The following is a 23,718-nucleotide window of genomic DNA, read 5'->3' on the forward strand; positions in this document are numbered from 1 at the left end:
AAGATTCTAGCCAGTATATCTGCTGACTGGTTAATGAGTGTCACCTGACACAGGTAGGCTAAAGGCTATAACTGGCCTAGGAATTTGGAGTCAACTCAGATTTTGAGGGAAGAAAGCCTTGACTGTATTTTGCTTTTCTGCAAATGGCTAGTCCTACAGAGATTGCTTAAGTGAAGGCCCAAGACTTCCTGAATGTAAGAATGTGTGAGGGAACTGGCTATACTTTTACTTAAGCGGAAATAAGTTTTGTAAATAATCAGGATCTAATATATGTTGCACGAGAGAGATGAGTAGGGACAGTTAGGCCCTACTTTCCATGGGAGATACATTTGATTCCAAGCTGTTTTAAATTATTTTGAAGAATTGAAATACAGATAAATTTGGGAATGCATATTAGCATGGTAAAAGTGTGTGTTATTTCCCTGTAGGATTTAGTTTCAGCAAAGTGTACTGTGTTTCCCCCCCTCTGAATCAATCTACTATTCCTAATAAATGGGAGGAGGAAAATACTCATGTGGTAGCTCAGGGGCAACACAGTAATGCCACTGTCATCCCAAAGACGTCAATGGCTCTTTTAAATGTGTTAATAAAAATGAATCTAAGCCCAAAAGTCAAGCCCATGTGATTCCCTCCTTGCCCCAAATACTTCATATGGTATCAAGCTGAGAGCTTGAAGCCCCTACTTAATTTGCATGTGCATTTATATAAATTTACATATAGTTGGCCTGCGAGTGAACAGTAAGCTGTGATGCTATTAAGGCTCAACGGAAATGTTATTAGGTGAAGGTTGCATTTGAGCAGAACCGAGGGGGGAAAGCAGAGAGGTTACATTGTCTATAAACCTTGGGTGACGTTCTTCCACTGAATATTTTATTTCCATTCCAGTCAGTCTGCAGATGAAGAACTATAAAATCTTTCATTACCTTCTGCCGAATTAAAACATTTATGGTTTCAATTGGACTTAAATATATCCCCGGTATGTTACAGCCATGTGATGGATTTTCAATGTTTTTGCTTCAATTCTGTATGAAATTTAAATGACTCTTCTCCCCCCCCCCCCTTCCATGAAAATAAAATAGAAAGCAGGAAGAATGATATAGGGCATGAATTATACTAACCTTTAATGTTTTATCCCTTTATTATTTTTTATTTCCTGTGTCTCCCCCTTCCTACTTGGCCTGACTGTCAGCCACGCTCCCTTTTTCTTTAGGATTTCCTTTTAAAAGCCGCTTTTGTGACACAGAGAAGCTTACTCTGCCAGGAAGTCGCTCTACATGCGAATCACAGCAAACAAGTAAGTCTGAACAAAGCATTAAAAAGGCATGAGCAGAAGACATCTTGTGTACTTTGTTATTTTCAGTCCTTTGAGGCAGCCCTGGTAGCTCCTGTTTCCTATGTTGGCTGATAGAAAGAATTAGGAAGAACAGGGACTCAGCCTTTGCTGACCGTTTAAGCAGGAAATATCTCTTAGCGATTTTTGTGCCGGATTTTTGTGGCGATGATCAAACCAAGCAAAGAGTAGGCGTTCGATGAAATGGCTCTTGATTTCACCCGCATAGCAATATATTTGTTGCTACTGTTTTTATTCACCTGCTTTGTGGTCAAGATTGTCTCTGAAAAATGTCTGCAGAAATAAAAAAACAGTGATACCTTGTTTAACACTGGTTCTGATCCTGACAACAGTCAGCTCTATAAGAGCTGATGACACTGGTTCCAGTAAGGATGTGCCCACTGTACCACCATTTCTTATATAAGTGAATGGGCAACCAAAGGAGGTAGCAGCCACCCACAACACCTGATTTAGCTCTATAGAATCCCCAAAGACCAAAATTATATTTGGTCACTTGCCCAGCTGGGCAAATGAACAGGTGCCCAGTTTTGGGTGCCTAGAACTCAGATCCTGAGATGCCTAGAACTTAGCTTAGGAGAATTTTGGGTTCCTAGAACATAGCTCAGGAGAATTTTGGGTGCCTAGAACTTAACTCAGGAGAAAGGAAGGCATCTAAATATTTTAGATGAATAAACAAACTTTTCCTCCCTACTGCCTCTTCTCTGGGCTTCTTCTCTGTTTTTTGCTGCCATGGCTGCCCATGCAAGCAGGTAAAGAACAGCAAGCAGGCTTTCTCAAAGGGCAGGAGAAGAAACAGGAGTAAAATAGCTTGGCATAGCTTGGCAACTGAAAAGAAATGGGGGAAGGGAGACAAGATGGGCATCCCCAGTATTATGACATCATTTCTGGTGCATCCCAGAAGTGATGCCATTGTGCTGGTGGGTGATGTTCTAACATTCCTCCAAACTCTATGGTTAAACCACAGAATTTAGGAACATGTTTGAGTGTCACAAGGCTCAGGCATGAGTTGTGCCAGATGTAGTGTCATCATTCCAGGGATGGTGATCACCCTGTCCTTCACCAGGCATTTCCTCCCCCCTCCCCCAGCTTTCAAGAAGGATTGAGTAATTAGCCAAGGCAGCTCTCTTGATGATCTGAGTGCTAAAACTGGCTGGCTGAAATGCTGTTTCTTGGGCCTGGAGGCAGGTAGGCAGGCTCTGTTAAATTGGTTCCAATTAATTCATTATGTTAGCATAGGTTAAACAAACTCCAGGTGGTGTCTGGGAGGTCTTCTGATATTACAACTGATCTCCAGGTGACAGATCAGTTAACCCAGAGAAAATGGCTACTTACAAGATGGGCCCTAGGGTATGATAACCCAATGAAGTCCCTCCTGTCCCCAAACATGACCTCCTCTGGCTTCGCCTCCAAAATCTCCAGGTATTTCTTAACCCTGGTCCGGCAATTGTATGTGAAAAGATCTGGGACTCATTCTGGGAAGATTTGGACTGCTTCATATAGACTGCTATATATCCATTGCCTGCTAAGTCAGGATCAATAATATCCAACTACCTCTAGAAAGAGATCTCTATCTTCATACACACATACACAAAAGGTTTTGTAATCACACATAAAATCTGGAAAACCAGTTGAAAGGAGGAATTGTGGTCTGCAGGGGCTTTTGCTAGTTCCTCCAGGGATGTGCAATTTGGCTAATATAAACCCAGAATCCTCAAGTCAATGCTGATTTGTGTGGGGGGGGGGGGGGGAGGGCTGAATCACAATACCATTGAGTTTAACTAGGCCAAATCAGAGAAGGCCAAATCAATTCAGGTTTGATTGAATGAATTCAACTGGCTGAGAAAGACCATGCCAAACAGCTGATCCTGAGGGTCTTTAAATGTTTCCCTAGGAGACCTGTCCAAAACTGTGGAGAGCAGGGTTTGCAGCCTCAGATTGGTCTGCTGGGAAGAATGACCCTGCAAAACAGCTGATCCAGATGATCAGCTCTCAGCAGCTTCAGATGGATCTTCTGGGGAGACATTTAAAGACCCCTCCAGTGGGGGAAAAATCCCTGTGACCCCATGACCCACTGCTAGTTCAGGACGCAATCTTCATAATTTAGAAAAACAGGTATTCCAGGCACAAATTCAAGGGCCTTTTGATGCTGTAGAAGAGAAATATGCTCTGCACATGGCCTTCAGAGACATTTTGAATCTGTGGACTGTAAAATCTCCTGAGGCAAAAGGAAGATAAAAAATACAATGCTTCATATCCCCTTTGCTGCCAAGCCAATTATGAGTACTACAACAGTGACTTTGAAATAAAAGGAGAAAAACAAAAGTGGGATACTCTTCCAAAAGTGCAATTTTGAAGGCGGAGGAGAATGAAGACAGGACATTCATTGGAAAATGCAGGGAAATGCAAACAGAGAAGCTTGCAAGGAAAAATGGCTCACCTACCAAATAACAAAATAATATTTTATTGGGTTAACAATTTCTGTGATGTATTCAGACTTTTTAGACACTGGAAAGACAAGGAGAAAGGGAAACATGGAAAAATGAAAACAGAAGAGAAAAATAAAAAATCAACTGGACTTATACAGCTGATGGGGTGTAGTGGTTAGAGCAATGGAGAAAGGCTGCCAATCTCCAGGTTGGGAATACAAGAAACAAACAAATTGGGGTACACAAAAAGTGGTAAATACCAGGAAAGAAGGGAAGGCTATGTAATAATGGCTCTGAAGTGATAGTAATTAATGACTCCAAAATTGTAAAGAAGTCATTTATAAAGCATCAGAAAGACAACCCACAGTAATAACATATAATACTGTAAATTTGTGGATAAAAATATAATAAGTGTGTGTGTGTTGGAGGGGTGATGCTATGTTAACAGCCTGACATTAGTTCTGGGTTGAACCCTGAATAGACACCACAGTGTTAAAACTCTAAGGTAATAATAGAGTTTCTGCTGAATCCTAGAGTGGCAAGATGTTACTTCCGGATTCAACCCAGAAATGACATCATGCTGATGTTTTTTCCCTTAATTTTTCTCCCACCATTCTGTCAAATGACAGCAGGTGTCAGAGAGACACCAGCTGGAGACCTAGGCTGAATCTGCACAGAGCTTTTATTCCAATCCCAGGTCAATTCAGTCCCTGCTGTCTCCACTGAATGTAATTTCCATTTGGATTTTGTCCGATTTAAATTTTTCCATCTGCAACAAGCATGATTGTCCCAGGTAGTGACCCTACCTTCCCCCTGTGATATCCTGGAGGGCATATAACTCTCAATGTTTGAAAAATCAGCATAAGAAAGCGTGCAGCTCTCTGCTTACTGCAGAGCCTCCGATGTTGTAGAAAAGCCCTGATTGGCCAAGGCTTCAGTTCAAAGGCTTCCTTGTTCCCAGGTTGCAAGCTTGCCTTAAAGGGAAAGCCCTAACTTCTCTCGGCAGAAGCTTCAGAAGCCCCAACTCTCGGCAGAGATTTGTCTCTTGGTTTTTTCCTCCATCCTCTGCTGTCTCCAATCCTCTCCCCCCACCTTCAAGAAAAGAAAGAAAGAGGCCCCTGCTGCACTTGGCTCCCCCCTCCCCCTTCTGAGCTTCCCTAACCACGTGCAGAACACTTTTCTGTTTCTATGTGGGGGGGAACCCGTGTTCAAATCTAACTGAATTCAGCAGGATCCACAATGGATAAACAAAGGAAGTGCAGAATCAGCCCTGGAAACCTGCCTAAGAACAAGGGGCAACAACTAACCCTGTTTCACTCTCCCTGCAGCAGCAAGAGAAGGAAAAGATCCTGATTTATGCCTCTTAAGATGCATCCTCCTTTAAGCACAAAGACATAAAAAGAAGGCCACCAGGAGGGATTGGGAAAAACAGAAAATGTAACAAACCAAGAAATGATAAAGATCCAGTGGGCTATAGCAGTGTCCCCAAACTTTTTATCACAGGGGACTGGTCAATGCTTGACAATTTTACTGAGGCCCGGGGGGGGGTGTTTTTTGACGAGGGATGTCGCCGCTGCCGACTGAGCCCCTGCTCCACTTGCTTTCCTGCTGGCGCCCATGACTTCCCGCTGCCCGCTGGGGGGGGGGCACTGCCAGCGGCTGCTGGAGAGCACCAAAGGTGAGCCGGCAACAGAGTGGCAGGGCAGCCCCCGAGGCAGCAGCCAGGGGGGAGGACAAGGAGGAGCCGCAGCCCTATAACAACTGATCCATGGATCGGACCGGGGGTTGGGGACCACTGGGCTATAGGATCACAGCTAATTGCAAAAAGGGGTTTTTTTTAATCTAAAAAGATTCAGAACAGAACGGCAAATACTTTGCACAAATGCGTACTCGCCCTGCCGTCCGTCTTTCCACATGAGTCGTCTTTATGGAAAAGTATTGTGGCTTCTTTCTTCTCTAACCTCGCATCATATTTGACTGGCTGATTCACTGTTCGTTCCCTGGCGTTTTCAGATAGGGATCGCAAATATGCTCAGAATCGCAAGTGCTTCGACCGTGTGCATCCTTGCATGGCTTTGCTGTGCTCCCACCACCATCCATCTGTCCATTCCACACATCAAAAAAGCAAAATGTATTGATTGATCAAAGAAATTCTTTCTTGTTAGGACCAAAGAGATTATCAGAATGTAGTCAGCAAGCTCATGAGGTTCCTCCCCTAAGTGCCAAAACATCTGCTGCAAACAAATAGCCACAAAAGTGAACAAAACAAAAACTTTCCCCCCTGAAATTAGGGTTAAACAGGAGCAGAAATAAAGGGTAATGTGAATTTAGAGTGTCCAGGTATGATTCAGGGCTTTATGGGGTGAGCAGAGGAATGACAGAGCAGAAGGAAAGACAAGAAAGAAGATGATGACTTGGTTTTTATACCCAGCTTCTCACTATTTGGAGGAATCTCAAAGCGGCTTACAATCCCCTTCCTTTCCTCTCCCCACAACAGACACCCTGTGAGGTTGGTGGGGCTGAGAGAGCCCTGAGAGATACTGTTTAGCGAGAACAGCTCTGATTGTGACTAGCTCAAGGTCACGTAGCTGGCTGCGTGTGGAGGAGGCGGGGATCAAACCCAGCTCTCCAGATTAGAGGCTGCCACTCTTAACCACTACACTAAGCTGGTGAGGAGCTGTAAGGAAAGGCCAGGGGAAAGATTAATAAGACTATTGGAAGTGCTGCAGCTTAACACCCATTTGAATCTATCCTTAACAAGAGAGTATCTGCTGAGCCTGCTGATGATTTGGTTCCCCACAATTTCCAGTTGAAACGAAGTCACAGCCCTCAGTTTGCAAGACCTGAGCACATCAGGTTAATTTTAGTGGTCGTTCATAGGGTTGACATAGGTTGGAAGTTACTTGACAGCATTTAACACATGTGGAGTATGTGAAAGATGTCAGCCTGAGACCCTGGAGAGCTATGGCCAGTGGAGAAGACAATATTGACGATGGTAGACCAATGATCTAATTCAGTGTAAGACAGCTTCATATGTTCAACAGTTATCATACATGCTGTAAATACAGTGAGAGTTCAATGTGCTTTGAATTAGCCAATCTGAAAACACAAAGCCCCAGTTGTGTTCTTAGAATCATAGAACTGGAAAGGACAATACAGGCCATGTAGTCTAACCCACTGTTCAATGTAGGATCAACCTAAAGCAGCCATGATAAGTATCTGTCCAGCTGCTTATAGACTGCCAGTGAGGGGAGCTCGCCACCTCCTTAGGCACCTGATTCTGCTGATGAACTACTTCGTGATTTCCTGCCGCCCATTATCTACATGTAGTGTTACTGCATTACAGCAGGTCGTGTCCTCTGCTGCCAATAGGAACCTTTCCCTGCCCTCTTCTAAGTGAACAACCTTTCAGATATTTAAAGGCAGCAATCCTGTCCCTTCTCGACCTCCTCTTTTTCATGCTGAATATTCCCAAGTACCTCAGTCTTTCCTCATAGGGCCTGGTCTCCAGGTCCCACATCGTCCTTGTCACTCTCCTCTGCACCCTCTCAATTTTGTCCACATCCCTTTTGAAGTGAGGCCTCCAGAACTGAATGTCCAGGGAAATGCTGATCACCACTTTGGGGTTAGGAGGCAAACTTCCTCCAGACTGGTGTTCTGGTTTTCTTGGGAGGGGGCATCATCTGTGCGTGAAATTGGGTTCACGGTGGGTGGGCAGGTAGTTGTGAGTTCCCTGCATTGTGCAGGAGGTTGGACTAGATCAGTGGTTCTCAACCTTCCTAATGCCACCCTTTAATACAGTTCCTCATGTTGTGATGACTCCCCAACCATAAAACTATGCAAGTGTTCTTTCACAGCAATTAAACCAAAACTGACCAATGGGGTGAAGATCTATTGTTCATAAATTGTCTTTTCCCCCGAAAAAATTGTTTTTTCCCCGGGGTTTCTCAGTTCAGTTCTGCCTCTTGTCCCGCCGAACTGCACTGCCACCTGGATCACCTAGTGGGAGACTGCGCTGTGTTGGAGGTGCTGCTGGAGCGGCTGGCGGCTGAGCATGGGTGCCTGCAGGAGGAGCAACAACAGTGGCAGCGCCTCCCCAGCCAAGCTGCTCAACCTGCGGTGACCTCTTTGAAAGGGTAATTCGACCCCCACGTTGAGAACCACTGGACTAGATGATCCTGGATGTCCCTTCCAACTTCACAATTCTATGCATGTATAAGTTTGGGAATTACATTTCCGCCGTCCTTAAATCAGGCTCTTGACTTTCCATAGTAGTTTGCAAAATCAGTCCCTGTGACTTGTTTCTGTAGATCTCTTTGCTAAAAACAATTTCATTAAAGATTCAATAAACTCCACAAATGGATAAATAACATTTGGCAACATGCTTTAGAGGTATCAGGAACCACAAAGACATTTGGTAATCAAAAGGAGAGATCAAAAGTGTCTGCCTTTACTCAGGAAAGAAATAAAAAATTAAACAAAGCTATCTTTTTACAGAACTGAGGCAAACTAAAAATAGGACTGCAGACTCCAGGGAGAAAATGAAAACAAAGGACCATTGCACAAAAACTAATAGAAGTCAGAAAAGGGAATGAGCTGATCAAAATAAATGGGGTATTCCAACATGGAGGTTGTAGCCAGTGACCCTGAGCTGAGAGTAGATAGGAGGCTGTTCTGCAATGGCCTAGGGGGCTTCTTTCACCATTGAAAAGATCCATATGGTAGTCAAAAGGTGGAGTTGTTGGCTACAGCTTGATCATTTTTATGAAAAATAACAATAAACTTTATTTAATAAACAAAATTTGCTTTCCACCCTGAACTGTTTGCCAGGAGAAGTGGAATAGAAATCTAAACAATAAAGTTGGCACAGGAGGCTACCAATTTAAACCTTATGCAACAATACCTTTTGTCATCAAGTTGAATGCACCAACCCAGAGGCAAGGCTGTAACTTAGTGGTAGAGTTGTTATGCACACAAAGTTCCTAGTTGACTCCTTGACATCTCCCCTTAAAGCCACACAGGTCTCATTATGCTTGATCGCCTATCAATCCAGCTAAAAATCTGCTCCCAACCCTGCCACAATCAGACAGACAATTGTTCATCAGCTGTTCAGGTATGGTGGAGCAAAGCTAGAAGCATCTATTTGCATAGTGACTCTGATGATTTTTTTTTAACTGTCACTCCTCTCCCACCACTGATCTGCTCCTGCTTGCAACGTTTAATGGGGACAAAGTAAAAAAAAAAGGGAAGGATCCATTTCAGATTTTTGAACTGAGACTCTCTTGGAATCAAGAGAGTTCTGAGAGAATTGTCACTGGCCCAAGGCTACCCAGCTTGTGGAGGAGTCTAATGGCACAACACAATCCCAGTTGGCATGTTTCTGTGTCTAGAAGAAGAAGAGTTGGTTCTTATATGCCGCTTTTCCCTACCCGAAGGAGGCTCAAAGCGGCTTACAGTCGCCTTCCCATTCCTCTCCCCACAACAGACACCCTGTGGGGTGGGTGAGGCTGAGAGAGCCCTGATATCACTGCTCGGTCAGAACAATTTTATCAGTGCCGTGGCGAGCCCAAGGTCACCCAGCTGGTTGCATGTGGGGGAGTGCAGAATCGAACCCGGCATGCCAGATTAGAAGTCCGCACTCCTAACCACTACACCAAGCTGGCTCTCTCTATTGCTTCTTTGTTTTATGAACAAGTAAATAAATTTTCACTGACTGTTGTAAGTTTGTAGTTGGCATCTCCAGAGGTAGGACATGGCAAGATGGAAATCTGTATGTGCCAAAGTGTGGAATGTGTGAACAATTGCTGGGCATTTTATTTACTTCTCAGGTTGGGCAGTAACATATCACAGTCTTGTCCTATCTGGGGGTCTCTCAGGAATAGTCTCATCTTGCCATGTCCTGCCTCTGAAGGGACTAAAATTACCAGACTATGACCGCCCAGCCTGGAAAACCCACAACAGCCAGCTGACTTTGGCTATGAAAGCCTTCAACAAATAAGTTTTCACTTTACTTTTTCCTTTATATTGTTCATAGCCAGATTAGATACAGCATACATGTTCCACTTATGGCCATGCACATGTAAAATTTCTGTGAAGTGCCTTTTATATTTACTCCTGCAAAATTTTCAAGGGGCACGTGCTGAATTATATTTACGTGTCTGATTCATGCACATTTGAGAAAAGAAGTGTATTTTGTCCTTGGCAGGGATCTTTTTAAAAAATTCTGAAAAAGTAAGCAGTCACCTATAGACACACTCAAAGCCTGATTCTGTGCACACTTTCTGGGAAGTAGGTGTTGCTTTATTTAAATGAAATTATTCCCCAAATAAACAGGCGTATGTTTGCAGCCTTAAAAGATTCTCCTGGAATCAGTGGTTTGAGAAAGATGGTTTTTGCAGCGAGAGGGTTAAAAAAAAGAAGATCGTTGAATTGTTTTTTTTCCTCTGCCTAATTTGCTACAGATTTTCTTTAGGAAGTTTCTGTTTAACTCCGTGTTGCATACAGATCTACGTCACCGGTTCGCTTTCAGCCTTCATCTTTATTGCTATTGTTTTTAGATGCGGATGCATAGGTACTTTCTTGCCAGCTAAATATCTCCGTGGCTATATCCGCATCTTATATTGGCAGTATGCTGCCAAGATGCTCATAATAATTGCTGTACCATTTTATCAGTCTCAGCCTATGAATTTAGACCTGGTCTTTATTGTCTTTACATGATAAATTGCCTCTTCCATAAATATTGCTCTCATAACATCAGGGCTCCGGGAACCTTAGCCGTAACGTTGACTTCTTCATCTGTGAGCCAGCAATTTCAAATTCAGCCAGCAATGAAGACGGTGATTTTGTTGGTGGGGTTAATTAAATTTTTGTTATATTTATGTTGCTGCTGGGGTACTGTGATCTGCCGGTAATTGCTGGAGTCTCTCTGTTTTATGAAGTGTATTTTAAGAGACTGTCAAGGGCATTCAAAGTTAGGGACAGGGGCTTGTTTGCTTCAGTGTGCCGGCTGACTGAGGAGCAGGATTCAGCTGGGCTGGGGAAAGAGGCCCCTTCAGACACACTGTCCTTTGGCGAAGTCAACTCCAGGCTCCGTAGAGCACTTTAAATTTTGCTAATTGACACAGGTGGGAACCGTAAAGCGATTAGAGGATAATGATGCCGGTACAACAAGGCAGATTACAAGGGTGACGTTACAGGTGAACTGTGAGGCCACTTTCGCCAGGGACTGCCTGATTATTTGTAAATGCAAGCATCCGTGTGATGACTTCACAGCCCAGCTTCCACATCCAAAGGCAAATTAGACTTGCAGATTCGGGAGAAACGCCACCAAGAGGCCGATGAGACATGGCTCAGGGGCGCCTTTCCATGAAACTGGTGTTCAGAAGTGATGAGGGAACCAGGTGTGGCCAAACAAACTGAACTTTAGTCCAGACAAGATGGAAGTACAATTGGTTGGAAGGCCTAGCTGATCTGGGATTAAATCTACAACCTGTTAGGAAGAAGAAGAGTTGATTCTTATATGGTGTTTTTCTCTATCTGAAGGAGTCACCAGGCGGCTTACAATCTCCTTCCCTTTCCTCTCCCCACAACAGACACCCTGTGAGGTGGGTGAGGCTGAGAGAGCCCTGCTGATATTCCTGCTCAGTCAGAACAGCTTTACCAGTGCTGTGGAGATCCCAAGGTCACCCAGCTGGCTGCATGTGGGGGAGTGCAGAATCGAATCCGGCTCACCAGATTTAGAAGTCTACACTCCTAACCACCACACCAAGCTGGGAAGCCCCTGAAAGATTGCAGTCTGGTAGTATTCCTGAACCCAGCCCTGAAGCTTGAAAATTTAGCAATGGACTGTGTTTAACCAACTTCAGTAGTATCTGCAGCAATCATTTCTGGCGAAGCTGATCAAGCTGCAATCATACATGCCAAGTTAACATTCAGTTTAAATTTTAGTAACCAAGGACAGTCATTATGATTCTAGGTCCCTGATAGGATTGCCATCCTCCAGATGGGGTCTGGAGATCTCCCAGAATTACAAGTGATCTCCAGATAATAGAGATTGGTTTCCCTGGAGAAAATGGCTGCTTTATAGGGTAGACCCTATGGCAGGGGTAGCCAAACTATAGCCTGGGGCTCATGGGAATTGTGGTCCATGGACCTCTGGAGAGCCACAGTTTGGCTCTCCAGAGGTCCATGGACTACATGGATGCCCTATGGCATTATGCCCTGCTGAAGTCCCTCCCTTCTCCAAATCCCACCCTCCCCAAGTTCTGCTTCCGAATCCCCAGGGACTTCCCAACATGAGGGCCAAGGGTTGGGCCTCTTCCCATGCCCGGAAGTTGGAAGACCCCACTGGAAGCCAGCTTATGGAGCCACAAACAGGCAGTTTCAAGAGGTGGCAGGAGTTTGCTCTTCTTTTGCGGCTTCCTTCAGGATGGGGAGCGGCTGTGGGTGGCTGGGACACTTCTAAAGGTGGGGCCCACAGCAGCTGCCCCATTGCTGTTTGGCTAAGACTATCCCTGACAGTAACACATTCTCAGCAGTGCTGCCTTTGGAGAATGTTCCCCTAATGTGGATTCCTGGTTCGAGCAATTAAAGAGATTGCTGGTTCGAGCAATTCGTATACTATTTTGATGAACGCAAGACCGCCCAAAGAATTCCATGAATCCTGAGACTTCTTAAACTATGTTGAAATGTGATATGTTAGACTCCTAGTGGTTGTTACATTTCTGATTCCTTTTTTCTTTGTTAATCGTTCGCACAGATTCGGCGGAGGCCAGTTTTTCAGCAGCCTATTTGTCCGTCACGACAGTTCAGCAGGTGGACTGATGCACTGTTTCCTTCCTGACGCTACAACTTAACGCAATTGACTATTTTGTGCATGGGCCTTCTTGCACAGCCCAGGAGAGTTCTGCTTCCCACCCACCCCTCTCCTCTCTTCGGGCAGTTGTTTAAATTGAAAGAAATCTGTCACAAATCACATCACTCAGTCTGAAATGAGGTTGGTGTTGGTTGAGTTCTATTTGTAACAATCTGGGTTCTTCCCAGTTCTGTGACATTTTCATGACTGGGTATGCTTCCAGTTTGCTTTATCTGTGCCTCTGTGCTGCTTTGGAAACCCAGCTTGGCTGAGAGCTGGTGGGATTGGAATGTTTTAGATAAACAGATAAAAAAGAGAGAGAAAGGAAAGTTGAGAGTGCTGTGAAGAATCACAAATGGGTGGTAAAATGGAACCCCCCTGGAAGACTTACCCTGCTGAACAAGTTTGATTTGGGTCTGGGAAAGGGCCAGGGGAGAAGTTCTGTGTTTTTAATGCTGGGGATGTGATTCTGCTTCTAGAAATGTGAGACGATGTGTTTATATAATTTGTTCAGTAAATACATATTTACATGATAAAACTGTGCTCTGCTCTGTAGCTGTATTATTATGTCCTATTAAGGGTGTCACTGGCATTTTTACAGACTGATGCAGCGAATAATGTAAGTCCCGGTACAATAGAGTCCATCAATTCCAAAGACTCTTGTTTTGTTCTAGGAAGTCTATTGTCAGCGGTCGTAACAGCCTCTAGCTGTGTACTTGCCTGGGAAATCATAATGGCTCCTTCTGCAGTTCTCGACCAGCTCCTGCAATCCAGAAGAATAATTCCACTCACTATTGTTTAAGCTTCAAAACCAACTAATGGCAAAAGAAACAAACAGTGGGGGGAAAAACCCAAGTAGCACACAAAAGTAGTAATAGTTTGTGGGGGTAGCACGGATAACTCATGTCTGTGTCACCATGGCCTGAATGCATCAAAGTACAGCTAGCATTTAAAAATAATAATAATAAACCTGGTCTAAGGGATTTCGTTTTGTTTCATTTCACGACCTGCGTTGGTGACTAATTTTTAGCACCATTTTTTTTTGTCCCTATTTGTTCAGCCACCGATAAATTCTCTCTGTGACTGCACATTAAAGTGTCCAGCTAGTTTGCTGAGCTGTAATGGGTGGAAACAGAAATAATCCAGTAACATGATCTGGAAGATGCCGGCTCTAAATATAGTCGAAGAAAGCTTTCTACACAGCACTCGTCATGTTCCCACGAAAGAAGAGAAGAGACATACCTCTCTCATCTCCTAGAAAGTTCCATGCTTCTCCCTGAAGCATGCCCCACTTGCATTACCCCAGAATACCCATGCCATGTGGAAGGGAAATGGAATGGGTCCATGTGGCCCCTCTAGGGACTCATCATGACCTCACTAATAGGGAGGCATTTTGAATCTTTGGCTGGCTCAGATGTACAGTTGGGGTGATAATGCCCCCCATGAGGCTCCTAAGGGGGGGGGGGGTAGCGTGATCTCTCTATAAACTTGTCTTAGCATCTTGAACCAATAGATTTTTAAGATAGTGGGTTTGAAGACTGGCATGGAGTGGTGATGCCCCCCTCCATCTTCTCCACTGAGAGAGCCTTAACTGGCTCTTGTGAGTCACGGGCTTCTATGAACCAATCTCATCATCCTGAACCAATAGGCATGGGTATCAAGGCAATGCCAGGTCAGGTGGGGACTCAGACAAAACCACTCTACCCTTCACTACTGCCCCCCCCAAGACTCCTTTACAGGTACCTGTGACCCATCTCCCAAGACAACCCTGCCCAACACAGAGATGACAGATGTGGCTGGCACGCTTGGTCACAAGCAGGACCAGAGCATGCACAATTTTTCAGCTCTCCTTCTGCATGCATTCTCTCTGTTATGAGGATTTATATCAAAAAGACTCGGTTTTAGTATTGCCTGCATTCTGGGAGTTCGCAGGAGGTCAGCACACCTGGCAATGGTGGAGCCCCTAACAGGGAACTTTAGGAGGACTGCTAAGCAACCAATAAGCATAACTCTAACGTTCACGTCTACATTCGGTCAAGCACTTTATCCAAACTGTACATCTTTGTAATAAGTAGACCGAGATTGAGGGCAAAGCATTCCTTCATTAACATTCCAAAACAAACTTTCTTTGATAACGTTGCTCATTATTTTTATAATTAGGTCCAAAATACACTGCCTACATTATCCATAATTTAACAGATCATCACAGTTATTTCCATGTAATTCGTATTGTTGAGGGGTGCGTTTCCTCCCCTCCCACTTCTGCACAATGTAGATAAGGAGTCTGTTGCCTTGGGCTTCAAGGGGGTTTTTTTTCCCTTTCGTCAGACAAAAACACCCATGTTCATCATGGGAAATGGTCGTTGCAATTTCTCAAACTTCTCTGTTACAGGGTGGCCGAGAGGCCAAATCGAAATGTATAAGTGCTTTCGGACATTCTTGTTAATAAGATGCAAGGAGAGGAGTGTGAGATAGAAAGGTTTTAACTAAGATGCACAGGGGGACAAACTAGCATCACCCCCCCCCTCCCAGTCAACTGTTGGGAACGGTCTACAATTGCCTGTGAACATTCTCTCCTTTTTTGTCCCTTAAGGCGAAATTGTTTACGAAATGTTGGAAACGACTCATGTGATTATCTTCAGGGAACAAATAGTAAAAGGGCGAGAGACTGTGCTTTATTGCTCTTAAGCTATGTGCTTACTCAGAACGGAGCCCCACTGAATTCAGTGGGGCTAACTTTCACATAAATGTGCCTAGCGTCGCTGCCTTCGCATTTTTTAAACATTTGACTACAGGCCAACGAAGCAGATGATAAGTTTTTGGGAAACCGTGCATGTTTCTCCAGGCAAAAGAGCTAATGGCTCGAAAGCCATAAAGAATGCAATGTCCAGTGATAAGAAAGAGAGCTATTTGTATACTCGGAGACTGCTGTGGAAAGTGAACTTTTATTGCCCTCTTATTTTTTTTCATGTGTGCGATGGGATGCTACTTTTATCCCCTTGGCTGGTGCAACGCAACTGACCTTTATGTGAGATGCTGTTCTAATGACCATGTTGTGGGTCTCGGGAGACTCTCCTACAAGATGACTGAGATGAATTCCGCATCTCAGCTTTTCCAATCCTAACCCATCGCCAAGTCAAATTGCCAGCCGTTCTGGATTACACGGATTGAATGTGAACCTTTTTTCTTTATTGGTATCTAAGCAAGAGGGCACCAAACCTTATTTCTTTGAAACCTGCTGGTGATGCTCAAGGCAATCTATTTCCCACCCACCCCTGTTAAAGGTCGGGGGGGGGGAATGCTTGCTGGCATCATATACGGGAACCAGGTAACAATAGAGGCACCAAAGGTTTAAAACAAAAATTCAGTGGGGAAAAGTATCAAACACTAATATGTTTCATAATGCCTTGATTATTATAAAAACTATCAAGGACCTAAGAACTATGCACTTATGGTCTGTTTATTAATGCAGAATAGTTGTCTCCATGATGAATAGTTTTGGAAAACCCAAACATTTGCACACTACCCTGTATTGTTTTGTTTGAGTTTAATCATCTGACTTTTCTTTTTGGATTTTTCTATGGACTAACACAGCTACCTATGATTTTTGTTTCTGTTTCGGGGGGGGGGGGGATCATTATTATCATTATCTTTCTGTCATGCTTTTATCCACCACCATCCCATACTCAAGGAAACTGGTTCTTCCTTCCCATTTTATTTAGAGGTTGTTTAATTGATGCATTTATTAAATTGTTTCTAGGCTAAGGTGACCAGATTGTCCCACTTTTGGAGGGACATCTAGGGGCACCTGGCAAATTGTCCTTATGTTGCAATTAAAAATATATATATATTACAATACTATTTTTGCATTCTATGCGTTCTATGAAAATTTGTGTTGCTCCATACAGACCAAATTTTTAATCAAGAACCCCCCCCCCTTCCCGGTCAATGGTGTCCCACTTTACCAATGTTAAAATCTGGTCACCTTATTCTAGGCTGCCTTTCTCTACACCAAGTACGACGTCAAGGTGGCTTACACATAGGGAAAAGTCAAGATGCATATTTCCAGTAGCATTAATTGTATGGAGTACAATCCCCATAATATTTGTTTGGAAAAATGCAGTCCAAAGAATCAATTGGAAACCCTGCTATCCAGATTTTTGTTTAGCCAAACATAAAAAGTAGCTGGATGGGTTGATTAATAATCTCAGCATATATGGAATGACTTCCATTTATAATAACTTATGTAAATACAGGACCGGCATCAAAAGCTCATTTACCATTGCCACGCTAGCACACTGGGGATTTTTTTTTTCATTTGAACAAGATACTAAGATGGCAGAGGAATAGTAAATATTTCAGTGAAGTTACACAGGCGTGAAAAGACTAATGCTAACAGGAAATCTGAGGGATGTACCTCTAGAGTGATTTCGGGAGAAAGTGATGTGACTCGGCTTCCTGGCGTACAGCAAAATCTGTCAAAATATTCCAAAATTGGATGAGCAAAAATCACACTGCGAATCCCACAAAATATATTTGGTTCAAAGCACAGGCATGAGTAGCCATTTTGTAATGATCTGATTCATGTTGAAGTCCTTCCTGCCTAGATTTGCAGTCTTTTCTTATAAGGGTCCATTAGTTCTTAGGGGCTCAATTTGTCCCAGGTTAAGCATTCTTAATCCTAAAGATAACTTAAATTTCTGTCTGAAATGCAAAATCAATAGGGGTTCAAAGCAGTGATGGATAAATTTGACCCTATTCAGAAATTTGCTCATGATAAGATTTCTTGGCAAGTATTGTGAGCTGGGTTTTGGGGTGGGGAATCTCTTCAGTTTTCCCAGAATGCTCTCCTGCTCTATAAAGTTGGTACATCACACATGTGCCTAATCATAAGCTCCCCTGGGAATTGTCATTCCCCCCACGACAAGTAACTCAGTTGCCTACCCCCTGGCCATATCAAGGATTGACTGTCAATTTTAGGTCTGGATGGGGGACAAAATGTTTTGCTATCAAGAATAAAGTTTTTTAACATTAAAGGACTTTTGTGTATACATCTCCAAAACTTTTGGATCTGGGTATTTGCCCTGATCATGTTGGTCCAGAAACTCGCTTTATGTTCTGAGCTTGTTGAAAACTCGGTGGGGGTGGGGGGTGGGGGCGCTGTTTAATTCATAACAGCTGAGAAGTATGAGTAGGGTCAATTTGTATACTAAATCACTACAACCTTCAGCAATGTCCCTATATTAAAAAGCTTAACATTGGTTTGATCCCATCCTTTCAGTCTTTACACATTTAAGGCCCTGCAGAGGAAGAGTGTTGAGGGCTATTTGGCTGGGGCTTCACATTCCAATGGGGGCCACTTGTTCTTTTGGGGGGGTTGATAAATTTTGCAACTTGTTCATATGCATACTGTGTTCCATTGTTTTTCTGAGAAGGCCTGCTCTGCAAACGTTCAAAAACTGCAAAGCTACTGTCTTTAATGATCTGGCCATAGTAGGATCTCTTTGATACCTTGGAGTTCACTCCAACTTTCATTTCTCCCGATTGTCTTTTGTAAACATATATATCAACTAGGGACAAAGCCCGTTGTATTCAGGAATACAGCGGGCGCTAGATTGATGGGGATGGAAGAACTCTGTGTATGGCCTCTCCTTCCCCCCAGGACCTGGAAAGGCTGCAGGCTGAAGGCCCCTGGGCAGAGAACTCACCAGCAGGGGCAGCTCTCACACAGCAGGGATCTGCAGCCTCTGAGCTTTGGAGGGAAGTTGAAGGAGGAGGAGATGGTCAGGGGTGGGGGATGGAAGGTGATTGGCTGTCTGCTGGACGGACAGGCAAGCCGATAGGAGAAGGAGGCACTCAGGGGTGGGACAGCTGCCCTGAGTGGGTGTTAAGTGTTGAGTGGCACTTACGTCATGAGACCAGCTCCTCCTCCTAGGCCTTACCAGAAATATTAAGTGGGACGGATGTTTCCAGTGTGAGACTGGATAGGTGTAAAACTGCATCATGGATAGTGCTTGAAACTTATTCTATTAAGGTTGCCAGCTATGGGTAGAGAAATACGGGAGACTTTGGCCCTGGAGCCCAAAATAGGTGAGATTTGGGGCAAGGAAGGACCTCAGTGGAACATAATTCTACAGAGTCCCCTCACCAAAGCAGCCATCTTCTCCAGGGGAACTGATCTCTTTAGCCTGGATATGAACTATAATTCCAGCGGATCCCCAGGTTCCACCTGGAGACTGGCATCCCCAGTCTGTGCTCTGAGCTATTTTGTTCCACAACTTCCCATTTATCACAATCCCTATGGTGTTTGTGGTCTTACAAATTAGCACAATGCCTATTCTTGAGGAGGTCCTAAAACACACCTTCTTTGCAAATTTTCTCTGTGGCTTTTCGCTTGTGGAATTGTAACCTAGCTTGGGGCTGTGCCTGGCAATCTTGATCCATAGGAGGCAATGAATCAAAACATTCTTTCATCTAGCAGATGAAAGCATGAAAAATGTAGCTTTTGGCTGAATGCGCTCACTAGGACTCAGCCTGGACGAGATTCATGTTGGCAGAGTTTTAATATGCAAAGACGACAAAGCACCAGGCTGCTTAAAAGAATAAGTAAGTTGTTTTATTAAGAAGTGAAAAAAACTTTGTGCAGAAAGAGGAGAGAGAGAGAGAGAGAGAGATAGCTAACTGTCTTTTGTTCTGAATTCATTCAATCTGTTCTGGAGGCAAGCAGGGAGGAAGTGTGCTTAAAAGAGCTGGAAGTCACCAAAGAGCCAATCAGGACACTGGAGGGTATCATTTCAAAAGCATCAGGAAGGCCCTAAACTAACTATGCCAAATACATATCTCATCTGATACCCTCTTTAGGGATTCCTCCTATTCTATTGGTTCATGCACACTACAGAGCTTGCATATTACAACAATTCAGGCCTCACCAAAATGACACTTTCCTCTTTTCGCCGTTTGATCCCTTCCAGGAATTACAACTTGTTGGAATTGCAATCATCAAGTAAGTTGGTGAAGTCAACTCTTTAGGGTTGTTGTTGTAAAGTTGGTACTCACTATTGACACCTAATGGTCACTCTGAGATTGCAGTGAAAAAAATCCCATGTTTAAGCTGGGCTCCTGCCCACTTCCTCCATCTTCAGGAACAGAAGCAGCCTCCACTAAGGCTCTCAGCTCTCTCCATTTGCTGATGCATGGGATGGAGCCTGCTTGCAGCCCAGCCATAGAGCCTTGCATTGTGCTGCTTTTGTAACCACTCTTTAAGCTTTTGTACTCTGCTTCAGTAAAGAGACTGATGCAGACGAATATGATACATATTTGTAAATAATCTTTCCAGTAAATATTTCTCACTTTTAAACCTCAAAGTGCTGTGAGTCTGGATCTGTGCTTCATATCCACAAAGGTAACTAATAACTGCAATCTTTCAAATGCTCTATTATTCTGTAGCTCTTGACCAAGCCAAGTCCCAAAGTCCCAACACAACTTCAAAATCCCACTAGGTTGAAGTCCACAAGTGTTTAGCAGCATACTTTCTTCTACACACCCTAGCTACAACCTCCTAAAGAAGTCTAGTTTGTTGTAGATTTAGAGGCCTTGAAAGAATTGAAAGATGCATGGTAAAGTATCCCCCTGATTATCTTTAGTGGATGCTAATATATAGTGCTGTGACCTGCATAGAGCAGGCTAGCTTGATTTTGATAGATCTTGAAAACTAAGCAGGGTCAGCTCTGGTCAATTGTGACATGGGCAACCACCAAGGAATACCCAGGTTACTACACAGAGTCAGGAAATGGCAAACCATCTCTGAGCATCTTTTGCTTTGAAAACTCTTATGAGGTCACCATATGTTGGGGGGGGGGGGGGGCGTGGTTGGAAAGCCAGCTAACACATCCTTCCTTCTGACAGGCAGTGCTTTTTTGGCACAAAGGATAACAAAAACAAACCCCACACATTTTCTTGTGGCAAACCTTTTATTGCAGACTGATTCAGGCGTAAAGTACTAATATGTTTTTGTATTTTAATGGTTCCCTTTATCCCTTAGCTACAGGAGACATCTGTCAACTTCTCTTCGTTCATTCCCCCTAGGGACAACCCGGGGCCAAAACCACACATCTGAACGATCACAAACTGGGATAGAGTTTGGCTCCTAAGCAAGAAATTCTTCAGCTTAAGGGCTCATTCTAATTGACAGGTTTGGCTTTTACTCAAAGGACATTTCTTTGTTTTGGGGAGCTGTTGTTTGCTGTTTTGTCCTTAATTGACAACTATGGCTTATCTCCATTTTTTATTAACATGCTTCATGCTTTTGTACCTGGTTTAGGATTCAGCAACCCGCAGTCTGGAAGTTCAGTCTGGCCCCAAAAGGGCCTCCATCTCCTCTCCCAATACGACCCACTCCCGCCAGCAGTTTGCTCAGACAGACAGATATGATAGAGGGACCTGGAAAAAAACTATTCTTTCTTTCCTATTAATTTTGACTTTCCAGTCTACAAAGGCTCTAGGAGATGGGGGGAAAGGGAGAAAGGACGGGGGGGGGGGGGTTGGCAGAAGATGTTCTCTCTATCTTCTTTCCTACTTGAAAAGTCAAAAAGGAAGTGACATAGTGGGTGCAGAGGTATATTCCTGTCATGTTCTTTTGTATCCTATGTGTCTACGCCAACTGTGAAACATATCTGGACAGAGGAATCTTTGCCTGCCCAACTACATACCTACCTGTACTATTTACCTGTAAGGAAGATAGAGTTCCTACACACATGCGTGTGTACACACACACACACATGCTCCCCTGAAAAAGAGGGGGCCATCTTATGTATGTATGTATGTATGTATGTATGTATGCATATGTATGTATGTATGTATGTTTTTATTATTTATTTTTCAATTTATATACCACCACTCCCCAAATGGTCTCACGGCGGTTTACATCTTAAAATATTTTAAAGTACAATAAACCGCCAATAAAATCCTCCCAAATTACAACAGCAAAGGTGGCAGTGGTCACCTCCTCTTAACCCAATCTTATCCCACCTTGTTCAGCCAGTGGCCAAGTCCTCTTCCGGTAAGACCTGGGGGGGGGGGGGATCCAGTTTGGTGTAGTGGTTAGGAGTGCGGACTTCTAATCTGGCATGCCAGGTTCGAATCTGCGCTCCCCCACATGCAACCAGCTGGGTGACCTTGGGCTCGCCACGGCACTGATAAAACTGTTCTAACCGGGCAGTGATATCAGGGCTCTCTCAGCCTCACCCACCCCACAGGGTGTCTGTTGTGGGGAGAGGAATGGGAAGGCTACTGTAAGCCGCTTTGAGCCTCCTTCGGGTAGGGAAAAACGGCATATAAGAACCAACTCTTCTTCTTCTTCTTCTTCTTCTTCTTCTTCTTCTTCTTCTTAGTTGGAATACTGGGACTCTGCCCCGGCCTGGTGGAAGAATTCCGTTTTGTAGGCCCTGAGGAAAGCTGACAATTTTTAAATTCTTTTGCATAAGTTAGTTATGTACAATAATAATCCCCTAATATTCAAGGTGGGCTTCCTTTTGAATAAACATGGTGTCTATTTCATTTTAACCCCCCCCCCCCCCGCCCTTCTCCAGGGCATTCAGGGAGGCATTGCTATTCTTAACAGTCATCCAGGTTGTGAGCAAATAGTGGCTCCCTTCATTTTTGGGTTGTTGTTCCCTCAGAAGTGCCTTCTGTTCTGATGAGTTGCCAGCCAGTCTATGAATGCTTCTTCCAGAGTGTGCTGTCATGTAATGGAACAGCGGGCGCAGGATTCATCTAAGACCGGTGCTTCCCCTGATTTCCTTTGGGCGCCTTTTCATCAACAAGCGGAATATTCATCTTTAATCAACTTCTGTTACACCTTCATAAATCAACCTTTTTTTTTTCTTTGCCTCTTTTGTCCTTCCCACACAGACACAAACACACGTACAGGGTTTTTCCTGAGGTACCGTAACGCTTCCTTTTATAATGTGTATTTGGGCCAAGCCTTCTTGACATTCTGAAGTGGACTCCAGGAGAACATCAGTCAAGGCTCAGCGCATTTGGTTAAGAGAGGGCGACCTCTTTCCAGGCCCCCGGGCCTCCCTCTACCTCCCTCTTTCCCCACCACCGAGCAAAGCGACATTGATAGACTGTTGACAGGGAGACCCCGTTCAAGGTCAAATATTGACACGTAGGCCTGTATGTGACACCGGAGGCGGGAGAGGTAGAAGACAGATTGTGCGAACTCGTTTCTGGACCAGGGGAGTAACGACAAGAGGAATTCTTTCTGTGAGAACCAGAATCATTAGCTGCCCTGGGAGCTCCATCATCCCTGTTTGTTCTGTCCTCGAGTCTAAAGGCAGCTCTGTCTCATTCACATGGCGCGAGCAGAGAGGGGCTGGGGAGGGAAGAAAGTGGCATTTAAAAGCTGACTGGGAAAAAGGCAAACCTAATTAACTTATAGACAGCATTTGCTCATACCCCTTGGTGTGATACAATGAATTTTCCTGACTCCGCTCTCGTGTTGCTGAACACTGGTGGTTGGAAGAGAAATGGCCTGCGGCATCATTAATAATTTTTTTTTTAAACAGGAAAGGGTTTTTTTAAAAAACCTGCTGCTGTATTATAGTTAGAAGCAACCCATTTAGCTTATTTCTGCTTTCCCATTCCCTCCCAGTTAGGCAATAACTGAGAGTTATTCTTCTTATTCCCTCCTTCAGCAAAGCGAATGCTGGCAGGGGCTCCTGGGAATTGTAGTCCATGGACATCTAGAGGGCCGCAGTTTGACTACCCCTGCCTTAGCTCCTCTTCCAGAACTTTTCAGCAGGTGTGATTCAAGTTATTGATTCTGAGGAAGTGTACATGCACACAAAAGCTCATACCTTGAATAAAACTTTGTTGGTCTATAAGGTGTCTCTAGATTTGTTCAGCAGGTGTGAGTAATAGATTGCACACCTCCAGACATGCGAAACTGTATGTTACCACTTTGTGGGTCCTTCTTCTTGCAGAAGGAACCTCCCTGTGTGAGGAAGATCCACTAGAAATTAGTTCATATCGGTGTGTTGCAGTGCATCCGTGCTTGCCAGCTCACCATTCTGTTCCGTATTAAC

At 44.0% G+C, this 23,718-nt stretch overlaps 1 long non-coding RNA gene across 2 annotated transcripts; it reads left to right on the forward strand.

Moving 5' to 3' along the window:
- Positions 1-64: 64 nt before the first annotated feature.
- LOC143820443 (uncharacterized) lies at positions 65-13,581 on the forward strand. Of its 2 annotated transcripts, XR_013225345.1 has the most exons (5): positions 65-194; positions 886-976; positions 1,190-1,294; positions 12,536-12,772; positions 13,306-13,581. It is a non-coding gene; the product is annotated as an uncharacterized LOC143820443 (long non-coding RNA). The 2 variants fall into 2 exon arrangements; XR_013225346.1 differs by lacking the exon at positions 13,306-13,581 and having other exon boundaries at positions 12,536-13,180.
- Positions 13,582-23,718: the final 10,137 nt, after the last annotated feature.

This window comes from Paroedura picta, chromosome 11 (genome assembly GCF_049243985.1).
Source record: "Paroedura picta isolate Pp20150507F chromosome 11, Ppicta_v3.0, whole genome shotgun sequence".
NCBI lineage: Eukaryota > Metazoa > Chordata > Lepidosauria > Squamata > Gekkonidae > Paroedura > Paroedura picta.